At 38.2% G+C, this 21542-nt stretch overlaps 1 pseudogene; it reads left to right on the top strand.

The window, feature by feature from the left end:
* Positions 1–1196: 1196 nt before the first annotated feature.
* LOC149160488 (large ribosomal subunit protein uL3 pseudogene) lies at positions 1197–19541 on the top strand (annotated as a pseudogene).
* Positions 19542–21542: the final 2001 nt, after the last annotated feature.

Here is a 21542-nt window from a genome sequence, read left to right as displayed (position 1 = left end):
TATTTTTTGTACATGGAAGAATCTACATCTATAGCGAGATTGTACTTACATGACAGGGATCGATTCTATCCACTACCAAATTTACCTCCAAGTGTACCCACAAAGCCTCACACGTGCCACACTAATATAATCAAAGTTTAAACCAATAACATCATAAGAAATTCCTTAACAACCCATTCTATCATCAATTGATCTACACCATGGAGCAAATTAAAACTAACTTTTAATATTAAAAATATAACCATTTTATTTTATTTGAAAATCAATTGTAAGAAAGTATGTAAAATAAAGTTTAATTTAAAAAGTGTTAAGAAAAACAAAATTTAGTGTGTTGAATGTTATGAAAATCATTTATTATAATCCAACCATGGGATTTGCGGAAGTCAACTCAAATAAAAAAAATTTGCAAGTGAGAGGAGAATAAATAAATATTTCACTGAAGTGTGAATATAACATTTAGTATAACTCACTCACTTGTTTAGAACTGTGTGAGAGAGAAGAAATGTGAAAGAGAAGAAACAAGGAATGGTAAAGGAGGCCAAAAGCAGTAAGAAGGCACATGTATAGTCTGAGGGTAGGGTTTGAAAGAATAATTTTTCCGGTAAGTGTGCACCTTAAAACCCTTGCTTGATCTGAAAGAAATAATTTATTAGAGATGAAATCTCTATGCGAGAATATGGATGTTTAGGGACTCAAGGAATTCTTGGTCAATTCCCACAACGAGCTCAAGTTGATTTGTAAGGAAGCCCCCACAGTGCTGAGATGTGTCGCGGACCTGACCAAGATGGTTCTGCAGACCCTGAAGGGCCTTCAAGATTTTAATGTGTCATAGTTCCAATTATTATCTCTTGACATGACTTGAGAATGGCATAATTATTTTCCTAACAGACTTGGATGTCCAGATGAAATTCAAACTTGGTGGCTGAATATACCACACTTTACAAAAATATTGCAAATCAAAAATTATTTTGAAAAATTTATGTATCGCAGGAATTAATAGCATACAGTGAAAAAGATGTAAGTGAAAATATTAAAAACTATGAGGGATTGGCTTACTACTTTAATATTATTTTATTTTTATCTAACCAATAAAGATGGAAAAATAGTAAACAAATGATTTATTTATGGTGGTTAATGTTGGGGATCGACTCCATGTTAGAGACTTTGGGGGCAGACAGGAGGAAGAAGGAGGGGGAGTTGCAGCTGAAGAGATGAGTCACAGGAAGTTCGAGCATCCCAAGCATGGCTCTCTGGGATTTCTCCCTCGCAAGATGGCATGTAGACATAGAGGAAAAGTGAATTCATTCCCCAGGGATGATCCATCGAAGCCCTGCAAGCTGACAACCTTTTTGGGCTACAAGGCCGGCATGACCCACATCGTCAAAGAGGATGAGTAGCCTAGATCCAAGCTTCACAAGAAGGAAACATGTGAGGCTATGATGGTAATCAAGACCCCGCCAATGGTGATCATGGGATGACCCATCGAAGCCCTACAAGCTGATAGCCTTTTTGGGCTACAAGACCGGCATGCCCCTCATCGTTAGAGAGGTTGAGAAGCCCAGATCCAAGCTTCATAAGAAGGAAACATGCAAGGTTGTAACGGTAATTGATACCCCTCCAATGGTGATCGTTGGTGTTATCGCTTATATCAAGACACCCAGAGGGCTTTAGACCCTTAACATAGTGTGGGTTCAACACATCAACGAGGCGGTGTGAAGGTGGTTTTACAAGGTATGCTCCATGAAACCTTATTGTGAATTTTTCTGATGGCTGGATTTTACATGTTATTGTCATCCTGGACCATTTTGTAGGGTTACATTTGAGTTTTCCTGATGCTATGGAGCTCAATTTATAGATATAATTTAGATTTGGGTTATTTTAAGCTCTTACATATCTTACCATGATGGAGATCAGGTTTTCGATGTACAAAATGTGAACTGGAATCATTTACGATGTGTTACTAATTTGAGTGTTTGACCATGTGATCTATAATACCTTGTTCTACGATGTATGCTATTTGTTTTTAAATAAAGTCAATATATTGGCCAGTTACATGGAAAATTTAAAAAATGATTGTCTAATAAGAATGGAATTATGTTACATCCCTGATCTGTAATAGCTCAAATCAAAGAAATCAATCTTTTTTTTTGTGCAATAAATGAATTCTTGGTTTGGGGGTCTATTAGGATAAGATATGAAATACGATACGTGGTTTCTGCAAACTCTGTGTAACATAAGATGTGCAATTTCAATAGTCATAGGTAGAGAAATAGTTACTCAGTGGTGCTTAATACCAACTTTTCACGAACTAGGAAAAAGGCAAGAAAACCAAGCTTGAATGTTTCCACAAATCAAGTGAATATTTATTTGATAATAAGCACAAAAATCATGAAAAGGCATATGAATATGAGTATTGTTGCACACATAACCATGCCTCCTCCCCCTTCTGTTCTCTCAGCCTTCTGTAAATGTTTAACACCCTGATCAATATGATCCATTATAGTTACCTGCTCAATGACCAGAGAAGAAAGATCCTTCATGATTTGCTGTAACTCGTTAATTGAATCTACAATTTGAAGAATTTCCCTCTCCCTTTAAGCTAACAACGCTTCACTTTTCTTCATCTCGGCTAGCTATTTTTTGCTGAAACTTGAGTCTATGCCTATGTCAACTCCATTGGGTCTATCAGGGCCTAGATCTACCTCAGGCTGATAAAGTCAGGTTTAGGGTAACATCAAACGACGCTTAACCTGGTAGCTAGCCATACCAGGTCAGGAGAGGGATCTCTCCTTGTCAATATCAGGAAAATATGATCAATAAACCTTGAGATGGCTGATGTAAAGACTAATTTTAGGCTAGGTATATACTCAAAAAAGTTTGATTGAATTCAATGTTGGTTTGCTGGCTCAAATGTGAAAGGCAGATTTGGGTCTGGGGAATGGACACAATCTTGCAGAGTTTTATGTGGGGCGAGGTAGGAAAATGGTTTAGTACTTTAAAATAAGTGAGATGGAGAGTCTTAATACTGGTGAGGAGTTGGAGAGGGCATGAAATTCTCAGGGATCATCTTCAAATAGCTGAAAACATAAATAACTAAACAAACCCTAGGTAGAGCACTGCAAACATCAATGAATTCTACCTTTATCCTTGTTTCATTTAGTTAAGATGAACAGAGATAGATGATGGCATACATAAACACATGTAAAATTACATTATAGAAGGAAAAAAAATACCAAATCAAGTTGCCACAAGAATCCCACAAAGTGCTGCAAACCCTGGTCTATTCCTTTGCCAAACTGCAGAGATGATTATACAATGCTACTCAAGGCTTTCACAAAAGTCCAACCCTGACAAATGACTAAAAAATTACTAGATATACGAAACAAACAACTCATGCTAGGCTTTAGGGTCGAATTCATGAGTTTAGGAGTTGTTGCAACAAGATCTAAACTAAGAACTGAAAAGTAGGCAGCGGAACAGCTTGCCTCTAAAAACTAGGAAACTAATTCATTCAGTTTCAAAACTACCTTTTCATGATGTATCTACCTCTATGAGTGAAATTTTAGCATATTTACATCAAATTCCATCAAGTTACATCAAATTACATCATGACTTTGACCATGAGAGAGAGAAAAGTGAAAATGAGAAAAAACTACGCGAAAAAATAGAGTTTTTTGGCAAAAAAGTCAATTTTCCATCCTGTGCGCCGCGCCTCTATCCCTATGCGTCGTGCCTTTTTGCGGCTACTTTTAGAGGCCTTACCATGCACCAAATTTGCTCCAAGTGGGCTTGTTGGAAATTTCTATCTATCTACTTTCCATAACAAGTTGAATTTCTGAGTTTGGTGTCCATTTGCCCCTCCAAAAGTGAGTTCTCCCAACATTCCTTCCTGTGTGGCCGAAAAGGGGCAGAAAGGGCATTTTTGAGGTGTTTTTAACCCTTTTGGAAGCTCAAAACTTGACAAAATTTCTTGGAAATTTGTGGGCATTCATATTTTTGCATGAGGAATCCAAAAATGCTTAGTTTTCCTCCAAAGGAGATCCCTAGCAAAAGCGCGCGCCAGGTGGCGCGACACACTTGGCAGAAAAACCTGTGTTTTGCTCCAAAAATTCAAAATTGACAAAAAGTACCCCAAATTTCTTGAAATTTGGGCTAAGTGTCCTGCATCAAGTGCGATGTTGGGTTAAGGAAGCCTCAACCAAAATCTTAAGCTTGTCTTGCTCTTTCTTCTTCCTCAAAGCTTTCCTCAACTTGGCCTTCAAAGTCCTAATTCTCGCTTTGCAAACTTTGTTTCTCACCAAATAGTGATAGGCCATGTGCCTCAACATCTTTTTCTCATTTTTCGCCTTCTCCAGCATCTTTTACAAATGCATGTTTTCCCTTTCAAGCCAAGATTCATGATCAGTTTCAATTTCTTGCTCAAGTGGTGTCAACTTGATTTTCTTCCTCTTGGCAACTTGCCGGTTTTCTCTTATGTTTTGGAGCTCCATGATAGTTTGTTGATCTTCCAACTGCTTATTCCTTTTCTCAAGATAATTTATTATCCACTTGGCTCTTTCCAGGTTGGGAGACAAGTCATGAATGTCATCTTGCTGTTCTTGAATGATATCCTTGAGCTTTGATCTTTGGGAGCCCAAATCAGTGTCATTATCCTGAATGAGAATGAAATCTCTCTCTTGACCTTCTAAAGGCCCCACATCATGCAATGGATACTTACCCTTGTCCTGTACCTGCTTTGCTATTGAAGGAAACGAGACCACTTCCACCCCGGGTGGAGATAGTACTCGTTTTGCTGCTGCAAATAATCTCCTTGTGCCCTTTTGGTAAGTGATAAACACTGGGACGCTGATGGTTTGAGTCTCATGCACCTCTTGCTGATGTGAAGGCTCTCCTGCATCATGAAAAACTGATGGGGGCGCTTGAGAGCTTGTGAATACCTCATGTGAAATGAAATCCTCCCAAGAAATATTCAGTAAACTAAGCTGATGCAAAACCACAATCTTGATCAATGAAAAGTGATAGATGCTGTTATATTGTTGATGAGGAGGTTTCCTTTGCACCAATGTGGTCATTTTCTCAATATTTCGGCATATAAAATAGGGGTTGTTCATCATCCTCACCCTAGTAAAATGCATCAACAATCTGATATGATAGGTGTATAGGTGAGAAAATCTGCCTTCACAGCTGAAATATTTGATTACGAGTTTCATAAGGGCAGAATATGTGTCTTGTAGGTACCTGAAAGGGAAGACCCTACTGATATGACTCTGAAAACTAGCCTTGATATAAGGCTCATAATGATCTTTATCCACCAGTTGTCCCTTGTTCCACTACTCACCCACATTTGGAATGCCTGTTGCTTCAGCTATAGTCTCAGGTGCCAAAGTGAATGTCACGCCTACCAAATTGACTTGGCCATTGTGAAGATGGAGCACAAAAAGTCTCGCAATCTCATGGTGGTATTTAACTCTTTCCACCATCTCACAAAATTGATAGCAAGATTGATGTTTGAAGCATGCTACAGCAAGAGGGCAAGCCAACAACTTAGTAAGTGTAGTGGGCTCCTCCTAGATATGTTTTCCACTCTTGTGAGGTCTCCTTGGTGCATGAATTTCTTTGGAGGAGTCACTTACTATTTCCTCATTTCTGTCATAAGATGAATCTGACTCCAAGTTTGCCATTGTTTGATGTTTCTTAGATGAGTATAAAGAGATTTTATAGGAACAATAGGTATTTTCTACTAAATGACAGGGATTGATGGTGGGGGACAGTGAATGAGGGGTTGGGATGCTGCTTGTAGTGTTTTTGCGAATGGAAGGGTTTGGGGAATGATATTTAGGGTTTCGAGATATCAATTAGAGTTTGGGAGTAGTGGGATTAGGGATTAGGTTTTTTTTTTAGTTTTGGGGAAAAGGGAATGGATGAGTGTGAATGAAAGAGGGGAGGGAAAATGAAATGAAGGGAGTGTGAAAATGGAAAAGGGGACTAAGATAGCAAAAATTGCAACTTTGCAAACCCTAGGCAGCTTTTCCAATATGACTGTGCAAGGAACTAGGGTTTTGTTTTTCACCTATTGACTAGTAGGTCCCTATAATACTAGTAATTACCCCATTACTATTGTAGGTGCATCCCTTATTAATATTTTTGTGCCCCTATTATCCCCATATTGTTATTACTGTGCCCCATAGAATCCCTCTATTGTTATTTTTGTGGCTTTATATTATTATTGTTAGGTCAGCTGGGTTATATTGTGACTCCTTAGACTCCTATATATAGAAAGGAGGTTTTGTCATTTGAATCATCCAAGAATTTCTCATTTGTGTAATGTAAAGGAGGTTTCCCCCTCGAAGAGGCTGAATTCTAAGGCGTTGATCTCTCTTTTCTATCTTTTTGTGAGCTGGTTTCATAACATTTGGAATCAGAGCTTTGGATTCTAGGGTTTCGCTACTCCAAACAAGTCATCGTGGAATTTTTGCTATAACTTTTTTTCTGCGATGTTTCAAAAGTTGAAAAAAAACCCATTTGAGAACAAATCGCGCTGAACCTTGGGTCCGAATTTCAGAGCTTTTTGCACTATATTTGCGGAGATATGATCTGAGGAAGTTAGTCTTTTTGCAGACTCCTGAATTACATTCCAAACAGGTGACCTGGGGAAAATCATCATAAATTTCTCTCTGGGGATCAAATTGAAATTTCATAAGAAGTTACGGAAAGAGGATGGAATGTAGTTTCTTTTATGCATTTTTCAGATCCAAAGGTCGAAATAGTGACTCATGGCATGTCGTACAAGTTCGCTCCACGGAACTAGTCTATAATCAAGTCACTGTGGGAGATTTCGCATAACTCTTCCTTGGAGAATCTAATTTGGGTCAGACTTGTGGCATTGGAAAGAGGACACATAGGGCTACTGTAGGTCACAAATTTAGAACTAGATGATCAGAAAGTACAGATATACATCAGAGGCAATATCGAGCTCCTACAAAGTGAAAAAAGGTGTGTAGATTTTCTTAAATTTTTACTTAAGCTTGGTTTGAAAATTTATTTTGAAGGAATTCAAAGGGCATAGTAGAGCATTATTATTGGTAACTAATGCCCTAAGGAAAGAAAATGCAAACACCTAGTAAGAAACCTGAAAGCTCTAGCATGACTCATGAAGAAGAGGAAGAAATGCTACATGATATATCAAAATTACAAGAACAAGTGAAACAAATGTCACTGTCACAAAAGCTAACAGAAGCTAAGATAAATGGCGTGGAAGCTAAGATGAATGGCATGGAAGCTAAGATGGACAACTTGAAGATAGATTTGAACACAAATTTGAAGACAGGCATGGCAGATTTGAAGACAGATTTGACAAATTTTCTACAAGAAATACTTACCAATGGTGAAAAGGTAGTAAAGGAAACTCATGATGCGAACAAAAGAAATGTTAATCATGATTTCTTAGACTCTAATGTGGGATCGAAAACCCACCATATTCCAAAAATCGATATGAGGAAGTTTGATGGCAAGGATCCCGCAACATGGATATTACAAATGGAGCAATTTTTTGATCTCAATAATGTGCAAAACACACAAAAGGTACGTATTACAACTTTATATTTGGAACCAAATCAGTTTGTATGGTATCAATGGCTTTGCTCTCGTAAAAAATTATCACTTGGGAAATTTTTATGGAAGAATTGATAGCACATTATGAGGATACAAAAAGCAACACTTTTTTTAGCCAATTGATAAGTCTCAAACAAAAGGGTTCAATAATGGAGCACATTGAGGAGTTCCAAAAATTGAACATAAGGGTAAAAGATATTCCAGAGGAGCATAGGATTGATGTGTTCATAGGGAATTTAAAGGATAATATCCAACATGATGTTCGCCTTTGGGAACCTGATTCATTAGAGAAGGCATTCAGGTTAGCAAGAAAAATGGAAAGCAAAATTATGGCAACAGGAAGCATACCACTCACAACTATAAAGATGAAAGTGTGTTTGCTCCTAGTCTTCCACAACCTATAAGGTTGACACCATAACAATTGGAAGAAAAAAGAGAAAAAGGGATTTGTTACAGTTGCAAATACACTGATGGTCATAAGTGTGCTAAGAAGAAATTATTCTACATAGATTGTGAAGAGGAAGAAGAAAAGGAGCAAGAAATGTCAAAAGAAGAGGATATACTCCAGGAAGCAAGCCTAGATAAAGAAGAAATGAATCCGGCCATATCTTGTAATGCATTGGCGGGAATTACCACTCCTCAAACCATCAAGATAGAAGGAAAAATCAAGAAGAAAAAGGTAATAGTGTTGATTGATTCAGGAAGTACCACAATTTTATTCATTGTAAGGTAGCAAAAGAATTGAATTGCTTCTTATATCCAGCACCAGAGTGTCAAGTGATGGCTGCAAATGGAGGAACAATAAATTGCTCTGTAAAGTGCCATAATATCAAGCTATCCATGGGAGAATATGTATTGACTAGCCCAATGCTTTCCATTCCAATGGGAGGTGCTGATGTTGTACTAGGAGTCCAATGGCTACAATCCTTGGGTACAATAGCTTTTAATTTTCAAGAACTTTTCATGAAATTTTCCATGGAAGGAAAGGAAGTTGAATTAAGGGGTATTGCAGGGAAACTGGGAAAGATAATCAGCTCTAATGGCATGACAAAGCTTCTAAAAAAGGAACAAAGGGGTGTAATTGCACAATTATGTTCGCTAGATGTTTCCACATTGCAATCATCTATTTCTCCAGATCTCCAAAAAGTCTTGGACAATCATTCCAAGGTATTTGAGACTCCCAAAGGTCTCCCACCTATTCGTGATCATGATCATGCTATTCATTTGATTCCAGGAAGTGTTCCTCCAAACATCAGGCCGTACAGATATCCCTATGCCCAAAAGAGTGAAATTGAACGTATGGTTGCAGAAATGCTAGAGGCTGGTATAATTCAACCGAGTCAAAGTTCTTTCTTACTCCAGTAGTATTGGTGCACAAGAAGGATGGATCATGGCGCATGTGTCCGGATTATAGGGAGCTCAACAAGCTCACTATTAAAGATAAGTTTCCCATTCCTTCATTGATGAATTACTGGATGAATTGCATGGATCAATTTACTTCACCAAGTTGGATCTTCGTTCAGGATATCATCAAATCAGAATGAAGATTGAAGACATTCCGAAAACAGCATTTAGAACTCATGAGGGTCATTATGAATTTTTGGTCATGCCTTTTGGCCTTACCAATGCACCTTCAACATTTCAAGGTTTGATGAATTCCATTTTCAAACCATTCCTTAGAAAATTTGTGTTAGTATTTTTTGATGATATACTAATCTACAGCAAGTCTTGGAAGGATCATGTTGAACATGTTGACAGGGTGCTACAACTATTGGAGGAGAAACAATTATATGCAAAAAGATCCAAATGTTTCTTTGGAGTACAAGAGGTGGAATATTTGGGTCATATTGTATCTCATGAAGGAGTTAAGGTAGACCCTAGCAAAATTAAAGCCATTAAGGAATGGAAAATCCCCACATCCATAAAGCATCTGCGAGGATTTCTTGGGTTGACAGGGTATTATCGCAAGTTTGTTAAGAATTATGGGAGAATAGCAGCACCTCTAACAACATTATTGAAGAAAGATGCATTTTCATGGACTCTAGAAGCAACAAAGGCCTTCGAACATCTTAAAGAGGCAATGTGCCAAGCACCGGTCTTAGCTACACCGAACTTCACAAAAACCTTTATTGTGGAATGTGATGCTTCAGGAAATGGAATTGGTGTTGTTTTAATGCAAGATGAAAGACCCATTGCTTTTGAAAGTCGTCCAATCAAGGGAAAGTTTTTACACAAAGCTATTTATGAGAAGGAAATGTTGGCAATACTCCATGCACTTAAGAAATGGCGACCCTACCTAATGGGAAGACACTTCAAGGTAAAAACGGATCATGATAGCCTTAAATACTTTTTAGAACAAAGATTATCCTCTGAAGAGAAACAAAAGTGGGTCACAAAGATGTTGGGTTATGACTTTAAATCATCTACAAAAAAGGGAAGCAAAATGTGGTGGCAGATGCACTCTCAAGAAAGGATGAGGATGTGGAAGCATTGTTGTGCGCAATTTCTATTATCCAACCAGATTGGATAAACAAAGCAAGGGAGGAATGGAAGAATGACGAAGAAGTGTGGGCACTTATTCGAAATTTACAACAAGATTCCAGTACGTCTGATACATTTAGCTGGCAAAATGATTCTTTATGGTACAAAGATCGCTTATACCTCTGTAAGAATTCCAAACTAAAACAAAAGATTCTTATGGAATTGCACACTTCTCCCTTAGGAGGGCACTCAGGATTTTTAAAAACTTACCACAGGGTTAAGAAGGAATTTTTTTGGGATGGCCTTAAATCAGATATTCAAAAGTTTGTGGCGGAATGTTTGGTTTGCCAACAAAATAAAGTTGAAACAATTAAGACACCGGGTCTATTACAACCTTTATCCATTCCAAGCCAACGTTGGGAGGAGGTTTCAATGGATTTTATCACAGGTTTACCCAAGTCTGAGGGAAAGAGTGTCATCATGGTGGTAGTTGACAGACTTACCAAGTATGCACACTTTTGTGCATTATCACATCCATTTAAAGCTAGTACAGTTTCTACTGCATTTATGGAAACAGTTCAAAAGCTACATGGAAACCCAAAGATTATTGTAAGTGACAGAGATCCCATTTTCACTGGAAATTTTTGGACAGAATTATTTTCTTGTCTTGGTACTCAGTTAGCTCATAGCTCATCTTATCATCCTCAATCTGATGGGAAAACTGAGATAGTAAACAAATGTTTGGAAGGATATCTTCGTTGCTTTGTATCTGATAAATAGACACAATGGGTCAAATGTTTGCCTCTGGCTGAATGGTTGTATAACACTTCCTTCCATACAACAACAAAAATGACCCCATTTATGGCACTTTATGGATATCAGCCACCATCCATCACATCATATTTAAGAGAAAATTCTAAGGTTCAAGCAGTGGAACATCACATCGAACATCAACAACAAGTCCTCCAACTCTTAAAGGATAACCTCGTGTTGGCACAGAATAGAATGAAACAACAGGCAGATCAACATCGCAGCGAAAGAAGTTTTGATGTAGGTGATTGGGTATTCCTATGGCTACAACCATATAAGCAAATGTCCCTCAAGCAAGCTAAGAAGGATAATAAATTATCACCAAAGTATTATGGTCCGTACAAGGTGTTGCAAAAGATTGGTACTATGGCATACAAATTGGAGCTTCCTGCAGCTTCTCGATTGCACCTAGTTTTCCATGTTTCATGTTTAAAGAAGGTTATAGGTGACAAGCTCCCAGTTCAAACAATATTGCCAGAACTTGACGAGGAATGAAAAATTGTATTGGAACCAGAAGCAGTCACAGAAACAAGAACTCGACAACTACAAAATCGATCAATTTCAGAGTATCTTATCAAGTGGAAGAACTTATCCGCTGAAGAATCCACATGGGAGGATGAGAATTTTATACAGAAGCATCCAGAACTACTCAAGTGTTGATGAAAACACTTTTTTTGAAGGAGAGGGGCATGTTGGGTCCCTATAATACTAGTAATTACCCCATTACTATTGTAGTTTCATCCCTTATTAATATTGTTGTGCCCCTATTATCCCCATATTGTTATTACTATGCCCCATAGAATCCCTCTATTTTTATTTTTGTGGCTTTATATTATTATTGTTAGGTCAGCTGGGTTATATTGTGACTCCTTAGACTCCTATATATAAAAAGGAGGTTTTTTCATTTGAATCATCCAAGAATTGCTCATTTGTGTAATATAAAGGAGGTTGCCCCCTTGAAGAGGCTGAATTCTAAGGCGTTGATCTCTCTTTTCTATCTTTTTGTGAGTTGGTTTCATAACATTGACACATGATGAAAACTGACTAAAACCCTTTCAATGGCACTTAGGAATGTTAAAATCACTTGTGAAATGAGGTTTGCACGATTTGGAGCTTGGAGGAGTTGATTTGAGTGAATTTCAAGCTTGAAAGACAGGTGCGTCGCGCCCACTAACAAGTGCATCGCGCCTTTTTGAAGACCATTTTTGGAGGCCTTCCCAGTGTCCAAATTGATCTCAGGATAGTTTGTTGAAAATATTATCGAGTCTACTTTCCAACAGAAGTTGATTTTTTCAATTTGGAGTTCATTTGCCCTAATAAAGGTCAAATCTCCCAAGACTGGTCAAAATGTGGAAAATGAGGCTGCCTAAAGGTAGAGTGTTGTTGCAGTCAACGTTTGAAGGTCTTCCTCAACCCCAAATTGAGCTCATGATAGCTTATTGGAAGTATATTTGTGTCTAGTTATCATTTGACTCATCAAATAAGTCATTTGGCCAACCAAGCTAGGAGACATCTTGATTTTCCCAAGGTCACTTCAAAGGTGCATCAATTCTCCTGAGGCAACTATATTTTTGACATTTCTCTAAAAAAATGACACCTGTGTAACAAGTGAAAGAGGTTTTTCTTCCTTGGCCTATTTTGGACAAAAACCTCTCTCCGTTTTCCCAAATTCATCTTTTCTTGCTCAGAAACATCATTGGAGTAAAACGTATCCCGATGTGTGGAATAGGGGATTTGTCGAAATGAAGTGAAATGAAGGGGATAAGGAGCTTCTAAATTCTTGAGAAAATTTTGGGAAATAGGGAGGGATGTTAGGAAGTAGGGGAAAGTAGAATTTCAAAGATTGAGTGAGGGGAAGGGGTCCAAAAGGGCAAAACACAGGCCTAGCCTAGAAAATTGTCAAATTGTAGCAAGAAACTAGGGTTTGTGGGAAAATGAGTAATTTAAAGGATATCAATGATAAGAAGTGTTTAATAAGGTACATTAAGGATAGGGGAAGGTGTATGAACACCAGGATACAAGTTTTGTTGATGATTTGACCATCCAAGAGAAATTACCTTCAAAACCCTAGGAGAGGGAAATGAACCTTACCCAGTACAACTGAAGCACGAACAAGGTGTAAAATGACTCATTGGAACCTGAAATGATGATGAAAACCCTTTGAATTATGGTACACTCAGCTGAATGGTGACATGGACCGACATTTGGAAAACTTTGAAAGGAGTGAAAACAAACCCTAGACCTAATACCTAGTGACCAAATTTTTCTTGAAGACTCAGTGAAATGACAAAATTTGACCTTGACACCTTAAAATCTCTTTGTAAGAGCATGTTTGATCACTGGAGGAAGGTTTCAAAGACTGCAACTAACAGGGTCCCTTCTACGAAACACAAAAGACATAACAATAAGATGCAACTTGCTACCTCAATAAATTTGAAGTAACACTTGCTTTGCCACAAACAATTTCAAACTAAATATGCATCATGATTCATAACATGAAGAAGCAAGTAGAACCGCACATCGTTTAACTATTGTAAGTGTTGTAAATAATCCTTCTATTGTTTGCGAAATTCATTGGAAAGTGACTAAAGATCAGTGGCAGATCTCTGGCACTACAAAGACGAAAGAAAATGCCAAATATCTGGTCTCAACCCATGTTTATCCTTAAAACCACAACTGAAAAATTCAGATTTAATGTCTTCTTGTTGTCATGGAATGTGTGCTCTTAGTTACATGACAAGAACCTGTATTAATCAGATATATTTAGGAGTGTCAGCCTGAAGATGCCATTAAAGTCTAAATATTTGTGCAGTAAAATTCTTGAAGGCTTTCACTTAATATTGAGATCTGCCCATTTTTAATCATCACATCCTCGTCCAATTTTTCTATTGTTTTTTGGGATGCTTCTACCTCTAGATTTAACCTTATGACTTCAAACCATGTCACTCTCCTTCTTCCCGTATTATATCCCTGTCTTTTGAAACCTTGCCCAGATCCTCTTTTAGGACTTCTATTTGTTTTAAACATCTCTGCAAGTCACCTTCTAAACCACTTATTATTTCATCCTTTCTTCCCAACTGAGATTCCAAATCTGCCACCTTATGGTTTGCAGTGCCAAGAAGATGTTGCATCCTTTTGATTTCAGCCTTGGAAAGCTCTCGATTCTTCAGAAGCATTGCAACATCTTCTTGTAGCTGCTCCACTTCAAGAACTCTTGAACCAAGTTTTTCTCTCACAAGTCTGGTAATCAAAGTTTGGGCTTTAAGCTCATCTTGCAGTTCACTCAACTCCCAATATTGGTCCTCCAACTGTCGAGCTGAATCTTTCCTCCCAATCACTTTTTGTCCAAGGGCTTCATTGCAAGCAAATAGGGTGATTTCTTTCAAAATACCCTTTACCATATTGACACTGTCCTTGAAAAGATAAGTTTTTTTTTCCAACATCTGCACATCCATCTCATGTTCATTAACCACTATAGAATTAGTTTTATTTTGTTCATTGACCAGTCCAGCATTACTTTTATATTTCAAGGTTTCGAGTAGCTTAGAACAGAGCAGCCTATTTTCATCAAACAGTAACAATGACCGAGTCTGCTTCTCATCAAGCCAAGCACATAGCTCTTGGACTAACTTCATTAAACCATGCAAGCCATTGCCAATACTATTCTCTCTTCTGCTTCTGAGTCTAGACCCTTGGAGGCCATCAGTATTCTTCTCCTTTCTTAAACGTTCATGATAACTTTGAGTGCTCTTACAGTCGGCTAGTTTATCCTTGTAGAGAGCATGTTCATCTGCACTACCACTCACCCTAATCAGTTCTTTTTGTTGAAGCTCGGCTGCCATGTGTTCATTAATATCACCCTTCAGCCCAGAATTCCATAATGGTCTGTTTATAGCCCTTTCATGATCTTTCAACAACCATTGAAGCCTTGAAGATGATTTATTTAAACCATAACTTTCCTTTTCTTCATCATAACATCTTTTGATTGACTGTAGAGTATCATTTGCTTTCTCGGTTCCTATTTCTGATTCTTTCAAAGCCTGTCTTAGTTGTGCAATTTCATTGACAGAGTCCTTTAATTTTATGTTGAGCCTATCCCTGTAATGCTCAGACTCTGTCAGCTGACTTTTTAAATTGGCTTCCTTGTTTTTCATATCTAAAACTTCTCTTTGCAAAGCAACATTCTGCTCTGCAAGATCCCTGATTCTGTCCCTCAATCGCCTTTCACCGAACTTGATCTTCTCTTGCTTATTTGACCTCCTATTCAACTCTTTCTGTAAACTTGACTGCAATTCATCCTTCTCTTTCTGAATCAACATAAAAGCTTCATTCACAACATATCTTTCAGTCATTCGACTTCTGATTTCACTGGATAAATCAAGAGCCAAATTCCTTTTCTCCTCCAACAACGTCTTCACCTTTTGTTGCAGTGTCTCTACAGCAACAATCATAGATTCTGCCCTATTACGACCCATTTCTCCCTTTCCACCACCTGCACCATCATATGATGTTTTTGTTAATTCCATCTCCTCCGACAACAGCGACTGAGCTAGTTCCTCTGCTGCTCTTGCTTTCTTTTCCAACTCTTCTCCATCAATAAATGTATGTGGAGCAACATTTTCATATAAGGCTTCAACCCACATGGTTTTAAGCTTTTCCCTATCATCCTCTTCCTCTTTATTTTAGACTAAATATGCATTGTGATGCGTAATAGGAATAAGAAAGTAGCACCTCACATCTTGTAACTGCTATAAGCACTGTAAGTAAGCCTTCTATTGTTTGCAAAATTCCATGGAAAGTGACTAAATATCAGTGGAAGATCTCTAGAAATTCTTTTGAACACTTTCATCCTCAGACCAACCATGTGCAGAAACTTGTTGTAGCATTTGTTCAGTATGTTTTAATAGGTGAGTTATCTCTTGGGTTAGTTCTTCAATTGCATGTTGATTTGTAATGGCATCTCCAAAACGTAGGCATCAAAACTTTAGCATACGTCTTCACCAATGTAGAAATTTTGTTGTGTGCCTGTTGTATACTAGTTTCTATCTCCTATGATATATCCACCTATGCAGGAGGTAGACCAATTGTTATAGCCTCGTCCATGTACATATCAATTTCGTTTGTGCATACTCGCGGTGATGCATGAAGGGCGAGTTCGACAGTTCAATAATAGGGCAAATTTCACCATGCTTGAAAAGTTGATTCCTATGAAAATGAAGATGACGGTTTTCTCACATCACCCAAAGAAACCCTGTGCTTCCTGAACAATAAATTTCGATTGTGAGAGGCCATTTCCACTAAAGGTTTACAAATTTCTACAATTCCTGGCAGATTCCTACACCTAACTGTCAATCCATGAAAGAAAACTCGAATTTGAAAGTTCTATCAGTGCAAGATCTGTCCATATAATACTAAAACGTCAAAATATTGAAAATTTGGACAAAGATATATGATTGTGCAACCAATTTTCACCCAAAAACGATTGAATTGTTCGAGATGAAATACCCATTTTTTTCTTTCAGCAGAAAAAAACATAACACTCTTACATATTCAAATGTTTTACATATTTGATTGGTCTTTAACCAGGGTGACAACACTTCTTACTAATTTCCATTGGAGCAAGCAAAAAAGATCTTCAGTGCCAACAAAAAAATATCCTTCCTCATAAAGAGGCATAAATTGCAAAGAGTAACAACGACAATAGAATAGAGATAGAGAAACAGAGGAGTGGCTTCAGCTCTTGCAAAATCCTAATGGAAAAAAGAAAATAGAAGGGGTCAGAGCTTATAGCTCAAACATCCCTTTTACACGAATCGCTCCACTTTGAAAGACCTCGAAGAACATATACCCAGGAAGCATGGGCACCCCACGCTTGGAAAGAAGGTTTTCTTCAGAGTTTTTCTCATGGTAGATATGTTGGAAAGAGACCTCCATGAAGGTATACCTCAGCTCTGAGATCATCTATGCACACTTACAAAGTGAGGGGACATCTAGAGTATGCCAACCTTGAATCCATCAGATCACCAAGAATGAATCTCTTACAACTAGAAAATTGTCTAAATTGAGCCATTTGGAGCATTGGAGGGCACCCCATAATGGTAGTAGCTCAACCTGATAGTTATCCCCAACACCAACAGACCAATAGAATTTGTAGTGGACAGAGGGATCCAATTTGAGTAAGACAACACAACCACAGTCGCCATCTGAGGAAGCACCATTAAAGAAGTAAATTGGGAATCTACCATCCAAATCAACGAATGAAATGGATTTGGTTGGTTTTTTGGGGTACTAGGGGCTGACTTCCATGAAAAGAGTCATGATACAGAGGGAGGTGGACATAGTGTCAGAGGGAATGCCTTCGAAGATTAGTTTATTTCTAGATAACCAAATTCCCCACAAGACATAAAGGGGGACAACTCTATAAGCAATGGCTTGGAGAGAGCAACACTCAAAATAGGAAAGGAAGGAGGAGCGATAAAAATGGATATTGACATCAAGGAGGAGAGGGACCGCAGTCCAGATAGTAGCAACAAAGGGGCAATGCAGGAGTAGATTGAGACATTCCTAGGAATTCGACTGGAAAATAGAACATCTACTGGGCGCTACAAACCCTTTTTCAGCAGTGGATCCCAGGTGAGGATGTGAATGTATAACACTACCCAGAAGAAGCATTTGATTTTTAAAGGGATTTCCCATAGACAAAATTTGGAGGTAGACAAAATTTGGAGGTGCAGCTCACTAGAGGAAGAGGGGGGATGCTAGAGGAAATATAGTCATGCACATCATTGGAAGCAATCTACCCATTCAGAATTTGTCCACCCCAAATGAGTTGATCAGGGAGCATAGTGAATGAGATGTCAGCTTGAGTGAGAAGATTGTGGAAATATTCCCATTCAGCGGCCAAGGTGTTTGGAATGCCTAACTATCAAGCATGAGGCTAAACCGAAGCACAGTAAGGGAACATATTGTTTGATCTAAAGTTGTCCATATTATGGAAACCCAATTGGATGACAATGTGAATCAAGGGGACCGATAATATGTGATAACCCAACATACCTTGGTATCCATGCCAACAAGAATTTGTTTTCCATCACCCACCAACCACTGTAGATTGTTGCAGAGCCATGGAAGAGAATGTCTGAAACTATGCGAGGTATATGATGCATTTAGATTCATTAGAACCCCTGCCCACATCCATTCCTCTAGGCCATGAAAGTTGATGTATTTAGTGACTAGAATGGTCTGTGAGAGACCCCTTTCCCTGAAAGCCCTCCTCATATTCGTGGTTAAGAGGGTGCTATTGAATCTTCTGAGATCTAAGATGCTCCAACTGCCCAACTTAACAGGCATGGATATTGTGCTAAGAGCCACAAGTTTATGTTCTTTTCAGTGGGCATGCACCAGACCAAATAAAGTTAGCAACAATGGAGTTTAGTTTATTAATAATGGTTTGAGGAATATGAAAGAGATGCATCTAGAAAACAGGAAGTTCTTGCAACACCACCTTGGTCAAGATGCTCTGCCCCCGAATGATAGCCATTTATGGTCCCATCAAGTGAGAATATTCTTGAATTTACATAAAATATAGCCCCAATCAGATATATTATCATGCAACAATCTATATAATCAACTCCATGTTTCTACCAAATGAATGGTGCCTTTTTGGATTTAGAAATTTGAGAGTTTGGGTTGTTTTTCTAAAATGCGATGGATTTTTTATATTGCAAAGAAAATGGTGCGGACATACCCGAAAAAAACTCCTTACAAAACAAAAGGGATTATTTCTAGACCAGATCAGATAGGTATGATACAAACACTAGTACAAGGATAAGAAGAAGGCTTTCACTAAATACGCCAAGAAGTATGATTTTGAGGAGGGTAAGAAGGAGATCCAGGTAGAGCTTGAGAAAATGAAGAAGTATGCAACCGTCATTAGGGTTCTTTCTCACACCCAGATTAAGAAGATGAAATGATTGAAACAGAAGAAGGCACACCTGATGGAAATACAAGTTAATGGGGGAACAATTGCCCAGAAAGTAGAGTATGTGTATAACTTCTTTGAGAAACAAGTTCCTATTGATGCTCTTTTCCAAAAAGATGAAATGTTTGATGTTATTGGTGTCACAAAGGGTAAGGGTTATGAAGGTGTGGTAACCAGGTGGGGTGTTACAAGACTGCCCCGAAAAACTCACAGGGGTTTGCGTAAGGTAGCTTGTATTGGTGCTTGGAATCCAGCTAGGGTTTCCTTTACTATTTCCAGGGCTGGTCAGAATGGTTACCATCATCATACTGAGATGAATAAGAAGATCTACAAGATTGGCAAGGAAGATCAAGAATCCCACAAGGCAATGACTGAATTCGATAGGACTGAGAAGGATATAACACCAATGGGTGGTTTCCCTTATTATGGTGTGGTAAAAGATGATTACATTATGATCAGAGGATGTTGTATGGGCACCAAGAAGCGGGTGGTTACTTTACGACAGTCCTTGTTGAAACATACCTCTTGTACCGCTTTGAAGGAAATAAAGTTGAAGTTCATTGACACATCCTCTAAGTTTGGGCATGGGCGATTCCAGACAACCTAGGAAAAGGCCAAGATTTTTGGTAAATTGAAGGCTTAGGTAATTAATACTAGTTGTGGATGTTTCATCCATGCTTGCATATAGATTTTTTGTAGGTGAGGTTAACTTCAAGGATTAATTTTGAATATTGATTTGCAATCCTCTGTTATGTATTGGATTTTTCAGATAATTTTATTGAGCACTGATTTTTGGGAGGCATTTAAAAAAAAAGATAGATAGTCTGGTCACACCATGTGAACATGACATTAATAAGTTTCTATGAAAGTCATTTTGTTCACCTCCCCTTGGCAGAGTCTTCAAGAGAAAATTATCGTTCATCTCCTTCGTCTTCTTTGCAGAATTCTGTGTTACTAAGTTCCTGATCCCCAAAATCAGAGCAGAGTATGGGAGTATGTACTCTGCTTCTTACCAATTCAATGTCTCGCACTGCTTCTGAACTTTTCTTTCTGGTCATTGCAACTACCCTTCTCCTCCCCCTCCTCTGCATCCCAACATTATGTCTCAGTAGTGAGTACCATGACTGTCTCTGGGATACATGTGGGGATTTTGAATTCAGCTATCCTTTTGGGAAAATTAATAGTGGTTGTGCCAATCCTTAGTTTCAGATACACTGTGATCAGAACATATATCCTCTGCTGAACATCAATGGAGATGAGTACCTTATCTTGCAGCCCTCATTCTTTCACAATGCCATGAAGAATCCTAGCATCACAGTTATTAACTATAATCTGCCGAAGATTATGTGCGGGAAGGAGAACAATCCTTCAGGTAATTACTCTGAATTTTGGTGGCTTGTCTCTCATTTTCATGTCGCCGGTGCATACACCAATCTCACACTTTGGAAGCACTACAATGAAAGTATTAGTGGAGAGAGATTTAAAAAATGGCATGTGTGTGGCCATGATTGGTACTCCATTTCCAAAGATATTGAAGTGCACAAACTTGAATCACATCTAACTATCGAAGATCTTGAAAAATGTGTGGCTTAGTTACAGAAAGACATGGAAGAGAGGAAAAAATCTACAAAAACCATTAGGACTGATACTAAATGGGCTTGTCATAACAATGACAATGGTGGTGGGAATGTTCGTGGTGTTGGTGTTGTTGATGGTTCAATATTCCCTAAAATTTCCCCTCCCAGTGCCTTTTCTCTTCCCAATTCTTCTTTGATGCTCCCTAAAACTACCCCTCCTAGTACCTTTTCCCTTTCCAATTCTTCTTCGTTGCTCCCTACTAAACCTACCCATCCTAGTGCCTTTTCCCCTTCCATTTTTTTTGACTTACAATGTCCTACTCCAATGGCCAGTATCCCATCTTACAATTTACCTGGTTAGGGTGTATATGATAGGGGAAGCCAAGGCATATCCAATATCTTGTCTTACAATTTACCTGGTCAGGGTGTATATGACAATGGAAGTCAAAAAGTATACAATCATCTTTGTATGGGGTTGGCTCCTATCATGGATCAACCAGTTATGGAAGTTATAATATTGGTAGTGGTGTGCCTCCAACAACTCCTTACTTCTTACCAGTCTTCATATTTAAGTTAGGTCTGCTTTATTTGGTATTTTGGAAGCCATGTCCTGAGTTGTTGATGTGGACTGAATTTCTTGCTAAATGAACTTTGAAGTAATCACTTTTCAGTTACAGGTCTAGGAAGCATAATGTTTTCAACAAATCCAAATGTAATTTTTTATTTTGGTCATGGGATCAGCCAAATAGTTTTGCTAAACTGTCTGCAAGTTACTCTTCTTAGCTTTATTTGGATGCAAGGATTTGCCTTTGAAAAAGTACCTGCCTGATTTTTCCTAGTGGACTATGTAATTGCTAAATATGCTTTGAATTTATTTTAAAATATTTCACTAAATTTTCATAATAGGTTGGATGCTATGGTTAAAAATTGACATTTCGATTATGGAAAGCAATGAATAGGGGGCTCATATGAAACAAACAAAGGCTTCAAGTTGGCTTGATTGCAACACATGCATGTGAGATCAATAAGCGTCTCCCATTTACATAATTCTTCTAGCCATCCTTCATCCATCTTCCAATGCT

The sequence above is a fragment of the Pinus tabuliformis genome, chromosome 5_2, assembly GCF_031772625.1.
Source record: "Pinus tabuliformis cultivar Carrire ecotype Pingquan chromosome 5_2, CPIR1, whole genome shotgun sequence".
NCBI classification, from domain to species: Eukaryota; Viridiplantae; Streptophyta; class Pinopsida; order Pinales; family Pinaceae; genus Pinus; species Pinus tabuliformis.
The sequence above is the reverse complement of the archived record's forward strand: the minus strand, read 5'-3'. Positions and strand labels throughout refer to the sequence as shown.